This window comes from Harpegnathos saltator, unplaced genomic scaffold (assembly GCF_003227715.2).
Source record: "Harpegnathos saltator strain DR-91 unplaced genomic scaffold, Hsal_v8.6 scaffold659, whole genome shotgun sequence".
NCBI classification, from domain to species: Eukaryota; Metazoa; Arthropoda; class Insecta; order Hymenoptera; family Formicidae; genus Harpegnathos; species Harpegnathos saltator.
Window position 1 is genome coordinate 1271560 of NW_020230492.1, and position 8128 is coordinate 1279687.

Here is an 8128-nt window from a genome sequence, read left to right on the forward strand (position 1 = left end):
TCATTTCAAAATCTTTCATTTCAGTCACTGACATATTAAACAGCTCTCGTATTTCCAACTTTATATTGAAAATTAAACATTTTATTGCGGGTTATAAAAAATGTGCGAGATTACAGTTGATTCTTACACAATTTGAGGAAAATGATGAAACGAATGACGATATTAATTAATGTCAACAACGAGTGACTATGTCACTTTTTGTCAGACTTCGAATGCGCAATTCCTTTATCCCCTCCCTCTACTTAATCGATGTGATTCATTCCTTTCTATGTAATCGTCAAGGATAACCTCTCCTTGGTCGGTCTTACCTCGTGTTTTCAAGCACATAACCAAATAAATTGTTCCTACGATAAAAATATTGCCTGCATAATCTTCTGAAAATGATTATAAATAATGGTTATACATCGGAAAGACGCTGCAGAATGTAACAAACCTCAATCAGTCGTTGAGATTGGAACGTCCGCGATCCATTCGTGCTTTCCAATTAAGAAATCAACGTGTCGATTCTGTTCGTTCGTCAATCAAATGCTTCATCGAAATATCATCATCAACAATGAAGTTTTTCTTGAAAATATTGCTCGCGATAGCATTGTTGATTTTGATCGTTTTACTACTAGCGATTTGTGAAAACATCGAAAATCACACGATTCCACTAATTAAATTTTTAATTGCTCTACCAGCAATTAATAATATTTCGGTTGACTCTCATATCGTAAGACTTGCATATAAGCCATCATGCTTAGAGAATCAACGACCAGACAAGGATGGGAGATGTCGAGCAGTGGAATAAACTCACTCACTAAAGTAAATACGTTTTCATTATTTTCATGAGTAATTGCTGAAAATAACGATAACTTAATAGTGTGACATAAATACTTTGATTATTTTGTTGCATAAAATACAACTTTTTTTCGTTTTCGAAATCCGCTAAACGAAAATCGCTAAGAAACAATAACTGACTATTCAAGGATAAATCGAGAAGGATGACAAACAAAATGGGACAAATATTAATCATATCAATGTTATAATGAAAAGTTTATCAGATTATACTTTATTGCGCATGCATGGTAAACATTGTTCACCTTTTAAATTGTCAACCTCACAGTTATATGTGTAAATAATTGACAAATCGTAGTGAAATACATTAATTCAACATATCGCATGAGAATCATGTTATCGCATTCTTTTATAAAAAAAACTGTTCTTCATTTATTTGCATCCAACACGTATATCAAACGATATCTTCTTAAAATACTTCGTTCGTTAAGTTATACGATGCCAGTACTCGACGAATGTCAATTTCGGACGGCACAAGGACGTATGCATTGTCTTTATATCAGATATTTTTCTATTAAAATAGATATAAAATAAAATGTTTATAACATGTTTTATAAAATTTTTATAAAATTAGATTAGTTGTGTGTAAGAGTGCAATAAATAAAAAGTGCCGCCACCGCGTCCTTCTTGACAAACTCGTTTTTCTATTGACAAGAAAAGTAGAAGGTGTTTAAAATACAATTATACTTTTCCCTCAAGAAAAAACTTGTACTTTCAATTTTATACGAAAAACTAAATGTTTTATTGCGAATAATAAAAGATGTTAAGAAATTATAGTCGGTTTCTATACAATTTCGGAAAAATGATGCTAATGATGATGATGATGATTGACGTTGTTAACTTACATCATAAACAAGAACATTATTACGTATACATCACTTTTTAGAAGACTTTAAGGACTTTTTATGCCATTCTCTTCTCTGTTTTATATGACTGATTTTTATTTACGATATAATCTTCAAGGAAAACGACTCATTAGTCGACTTATTTACCTATATCTTAAAACAAGTATATACAAGTATATACAAACAAGTATTGTAAGTTGCTTCATATACGATAGCTACGATAAAAAGCATTGCATGCATAATCGTCTGAAGGAGATTATAAATAGCGGGTACGTCGATGGAGAAAGGCATACTGTAACGAACTTCAACGAGTTGTCGATATTGTAACGCCCGTGATCTGTTTGCGACTTTTGATTAAGAAAATAACGTGTCGATTCCGCTGATCGAACGCTTCATCGAAATATCGACATTAAAAATGAAGTTTTCCATGAAAGTGTTGCTCGCGTCGGCGTTGTTAATCTTGATCGTTTTATCACCAGCGATTTGTGAAGACGCGGAAAATGAAGACTACGAAAACTACGATGATCCATGGGGTGGTGTATGGAACAGTACACATTCTGGTTTACCGAATATAACTCATACTGACGGTCATATCATAAGTTTTCCAGATATATCACAAAAATGCCCAGAAAATCAACGGCCAGACAAAGATGGGAAATGTCGAGTAGTAGAATAATTTTATTCGCTAAAGTAATTATGTCCCCGTTATTTTCATAAATAATTGTTAACGATAACTTATAATAGCTTAATATTGAGACAAATACTTTGATTATTTTACTGGTGGAATATAATTTTTTTGACAGGTGCGAATCTCGTTAAGCCTAGGTCGCTAAAAGACTGGTTATTCAAGGATAAATCGAGAAGAATGACGGACAAAATGGGAAAAATATTAATAACTGTGATAACAACGCTGTAATAGCGATTTTATTAGATTATAATTTATTGTGTCTATGTAAAAGACATTGTTCTTTTTTGAAACCATCAGATTCACAGTTATATATAGTAATATTTGGCGAATTGCAGTGAAATATCCCGATTTAAAGTACCGCATGAGAATCATGTTACATATTTAAAAAAAAAGTTTGCGCACTTACACACATCTTATATGTATATAAGACGATATCTTCCTAAAATCCTACATTCGTTAAGTTATCTGATGCTGGTACTCGACGAGACACTCGAGACAATTTCAAATGACATAAGGACGTATGCATTATCTTTATACCAGATATTTCCCTATTAAAATACATATTAAACAAAACGTTTATAACATGTTTTCTAAAATTTTTATAAAACTGGATTATAAAATTGGACTAGTTGTGTGTAAGAGTAGAATTAATGAAAAATACCGCTACTGCATTTCTCTGGGCAGTCTCGTTCTTCTAATGACAGAAAAGTAGGAGATCTATAAAATAAATAATTATACCTCAAGGGAAGACTTTCAATTTTACTTTCAATTTTATATTAAAAACTAAATGTTTTATCGCGAATAATAAAAGTTACGAAATTATACATTATGAAATTATATGTGTTACGAAATTACAGTCAGTTTCCATACAATTTTGGAAAGATGATGCGATTGATGTCGTTAGCTTACATAATAAACAAGAATATTATTACGTTATTTTTTACAAGAATATTATTACGTTATTTTTTATTTTTTACTTTAAGGACGCGATTCTTTTATTACTTTCTTCCCTGATTCATATAATTAATTTTTATTCGCGACATAATCTTCAAGAGATACGTCTCCTTGGTCGATCTTTTCTCATGATTCATTTCGGGACACATAAACAAGTAAATTGCTTCACATAAGATAGCTACGATAAAGAGCACTGCTTGCATAATCATCTGAAGGAGAATATAAGTAGCAGGTACGTCGGTAGGACGCAGCAGAACGTCGCCGAACTTCAATGAGTTGTTGATATTGTAACATTCGTGATCCGTTTGTGATTTTCGATTAAGAAAATAACGTGTCGATTCCGCTGATCGAACGCTGATCGAACGCTTCATTGAACATAACGACATTGAAAATGGTGAAGTTTTCCATGAAAGTGCTACTCGCGCCGGCGTTGTTAATCTTGATCGTTTTATCACCAGCGATTTGTGAAGACGCGGAAGATGGAGACTATGAAGACTACGATGATCCATGGGGTGGTGCATGGAACAGTACAGATTCTGGTTTACCGAATATAACTCATACTGATGGTCATATCATAAATTTTCCAGATCTATCACAATGCCCAGAAAATCAACGGCTAGATAAAAATGGAAAATGTCGAATAGTAGAATAATTTTATTCGCTAAGGTAATTACGTTTTCGTTATTTTTATAAATAATATGTTAAAGATAACGATAGGTTAACTGTGAGATATAAATACTTTGATTATTTCATTGATGAAATATAATTTTTGTTAAAAGGTGTAAAACTCGCTAAGCGTAAATCGTTAAGCTATTCAAGGATAATCGAGAAGAATGACGGCAAACGAGCAAAATGGGACGAATATTGATAGTGTCCAATAATGCAACGATAGCAATTTTATTATTATTAGATTATAATTTTCTGTGTCTATGTGAGAAACGTTTTAAACTGTCAAACTCGCAATTATGTATAGCAATGTTTGGCGAATTGCAGTGAAATACATCGATTCAAAGTCGCGTGAGAATGTTGTTTTTCTTCTCTAATTCATTTTATAAAATTCATTCTTTTATAAAAAAAACTGCACATGTACGTCTTATACGCATCTCAGACAATATCTTCCTGGAATCGTACGTTCGTTAACTCAGTCGATGCCAATATTCGGCGAATGTCAATTTCGGCCGACGTATGCACATTGTACTTATCAGATACTTTTCTATTAAAATAGATATTAGGTGTGTGAATTAATTCGGTCCATCTGGCGGTCAATTGCTGTACTATTCTAATATTCTGTAATATTCTAACCTCTAATGTCTGCAATAGGCTTTATTTTTTAGTTTTAATATCTGGCAATAATATTCAGTTCATCAACGTTTGGTTTTGTAATAATAACATCGTGTTTATCTGATTCGAAAATGTCGAAATTCGAGCCAAAAAAAGCATCATTTCCGGGAAGTTCTCATTTTCTGTTTTCATTTGAAGAAAATAGCCGCTGAAGCTCATCGAATGCTCGTAGAAGCTTATGGTGAAAGTGCTCCTACCGATAAATCATGCAGAGAATGGTTTCGATGTTTCAAAAGTGATGATTTCAGTGTCGATGACAAACCTCGTCCAGGTCAGCCGAAGAAGTTCGAGGATGAGGGATTGCAGGCGCTAATCGATGAAGATCCGTGTCAATCGCAACATGAGCTCGCGCAATTGTTGAATGTTGATCGATCAACAATTTCTGTGTGTTTGGCAGCCATGGAAAAGATTTACAAAGAAGGAAGATGGGTGCCAAAAGAACTGAAAGAAAGAAACATCGAGAGGCGAAAAGCCATGTCTGAAATCTTGCTTGCCAGACAAAAAAGAAAAGGTTTTTTGCATCGTATTGTGACTGGAGACGAAAAGTGGATATATTTCGATAATCCCAAACGAAGGAAATCCATTAGTGACCCCGAAAAACCACCCACATCGATACCAAAGCGGAATATTCACAGCAAGAAAGTAATGCTCTGTATATGGTGAGACCAGAAGGGTGTAGTGTATCATGAATTATTAAAACAGAGTCAAACCATCACTGCCGAACTTTACCAACAACAATTGATCCGTTTAAACAACGCATTGAAGAATAAGCGGCCGGAATATGCAAAGAGACACGACAAAGTGATCTTTCAGCACGATAACGCTCGGCCACATGTTGGAAAGATTGTGAAGGCCACCTTGGAGGCACTTGGCTGGGACGTTTTACCTCACCCGCCGTATTCACCAGACATTGCTCCATCCGATTATCACTTGTTCAGATCAATGGCACATGGACTTTCGGACCAGCACTTCATCAATTATAAAGAAATAGAGAAATGGCTCAATGAATGGATCGCTTCGAAGGACGAATCGTTTTTCCATTACGGAATGCAACAACTGCCAGACAGATGGGAAAACATAATAGCAAGCGATGGCAAATACTTTGATTAGTGTACTTTTTCATGTTTTTCACACTAAAGTCTTTTCTTTGGGAAAAAAACGGACCGAATTAATTCAGACACTTAATATTTTACAAAATATTTATCACATGTTTTCATAACACAAAATTTTCATAAAATTAAGTTAGTTATGTGTAAGAGTACAATAAATAAAAAGTGCCGCCTCCTGCCTCTGGACAAACTAATTCTTCTAATGACAGAAAGTAGGAGATGTATAAAATATATAAAATATATTAGGGTATAGTTATATATAAAATATATAACTATACCCTAAGAGAAGACTTTCAATATTATTTTTAATTTTTTCAACTAAAAAGTAAACCTTTTATTGCGAATAATAAAAGATTATTTATATTTGGTCACTATGTTGTGTCCGGCTATATTTGAAAAAATAATTAATTTGTGACTACTGACCAAAAGATTGTAGGGACACGAAATTTTTTAATGAAAATTTATCAAAGTTCGTGAGTTTCATTTTATATGATAATCATTTTTCAGCATTTTATTTATAAACTGGGCGTTATGTTGGTTTCGACTTATTGAAATTAAACATTCGTGTTGATGAACAGCAACTGAAAAATGTCGTAACACTCAAATTAATAATAATTAAAATGAGTCTGTATGATTTGAATATCGGCTTCATTATTTTTTAGCATTTTTTCGAATATACAGCCGCCATATTGGTTTTCGTCATACTTAAATACAATGTCCCGATTGCTAATTTATGAACACGTCTCAAAATATATCATGATAAATTTTCATGAAAATTAAACGCAATTCTGTAATTTTTAAAAAACGAAACAGTTATTTTTTTAGCATTTCACAGAAAATTTGGCCGCTATTGATTTTGGACCAACTAAAAATTCATTTTTTTTATGGATTCAATGCTAGCTATTAAATAAACCCATTAACACATATTTCTATGAAAATCGAAACTGTTTTATAACTTCTAAATAATGATTTCATCTGTTGTACCTCGTTACCTACAGACTTCGGCCACCATACTGAAGTACGCCATGTTGATTTTTTAAAAGGCCACAGCTCAAATAAAACTATATATGTACGAGGGCGGTCCGATAAGTACTTAGCCTCACCGCCCGATGGCGCCACTATCGCAAGAGAAATTTACTATCGTGTAGTACATTCTCGTAGACGGCTACTGTCGAAATTTCAGCCGAATCGGATTCGTAGTTTTGTTTTGACCGCGTGTGGAAGCGGGCGTGTCCGCGGATTTTAGAAAAATGGAAAAAGAGCAATATCGGTCGATCGGATTTGATTCTTGTTTTGGGAAGGGAAATCGCGCAGCGAAATCAAAGAGCGCTTGGATGCTATGTACGGTGACTCTTCTCCTTCGATGGCGACCGTCAAAAATTGGTTTAACGAGTTTCAACGTGGTCGCACGTCGGCTTTTGATGAACCACGCCCAGGTGCCCCGAAAACGACTACCACGGAGGATAACATGACAAAAATCCACGATCTCGTATTGGCAGACCGCCGATTGAAGGTGCGCGAGATAGCTGAGACAGTAGGCATCTCAAAAGACCGCGTGGGTCATATCCTGCATGAAATTTTGGGCATGAGAAAGCTGTCGGCGCGATAGGTGCCGCGTTTGCTCACTCCGGACAACAAGCGCAACCGTGAGACCACTCCAGAGCAGTGTTTGACGCTGTTTAAGCGCAATCCGAAGGAGTTTCTGCGTCGTTTCGTGACCGTCGACGAAACATGGATCCACTGGTACACACCAGGGACCAAGGAACAGTCGAAACAGTGGACTTCACCCGGCGAACGTGCTCCGAAGAAGGCGAAGACTGTCCTATCGGCCGGAAAGGTGATGGCCACCGTTTTCTGGGATTCACAAGGTGTGATCTACATCGACTACCTGGAGAAGGGCAAAACGGTCACAGGGCTGTACTATGCCGAATTATTGGGCCGATTCGACGCCGAATAGCAGAAAAAACGGCCCCATTTGGCGAAGAAAAAAGTGCTCTTCCACCATGACAATGCACCGGTTCACACCTCCGCCCTCGCCACGGTCAAATTGGTCGAATTGGGCTACGAACTGCTGCCCCATCCACCGTATTCTCCAGATTTGGCCCCGTGCGACTTCTTTTTGTTTCCAAACTTGAAAAAGTCACTCGCCGGGCAGAAATTTGAGTCGAATGAGGAGGTCATCGCCGCCACGAAGGCCTACTTTGCAGACCTCGGGAAAACCTATTTTTCAGACGGGTTAAAAAAGTTGGAGCATCGCTGGGTCAAGTGTATCGAGCTAAAAGGAGACTATGTTGAGAAATAAATCGCCACTTTTCCAAAATTTTCGTTTTTCTTTTGTAGGCTAAGTACTTATC

The 8128-nt window shown here is 35.7% G+C and overlaps 2 long non-coding RNA genes across 2 annotated transcripts; both read left to right on the forward strand.

The window, feature by feature from the left end:
• The first annotated feature begins 1986 nt into the window (after positions 1–1986).
• On the forward strand, positions 1987–2947 carry LOC112589912 (uncharacterized). Its single transcript, XR_003113855.1, has 2 exons — positions 1987–2372; positions 2486–2947. It is a non-coding gene; the product is annotated as an uncharacterized LOC112589912 (long non-coding RNA).
• A 465-nt stretch (positions 2948–3412) lies between these two features.
• On the forward strand, positions 3413–4348 carry LOC112589910 (uncharacterized). Its single transcript, XR_003113853.1, has 2 exons — positions 3413–3990; positions 4104–4348. It is a non-coding gene; the product is annotated as an uncharacterized LOC112589910 (long non-coding RNA).
• Positions 4349–8128: the final 3780 nt, after the last annotated feature.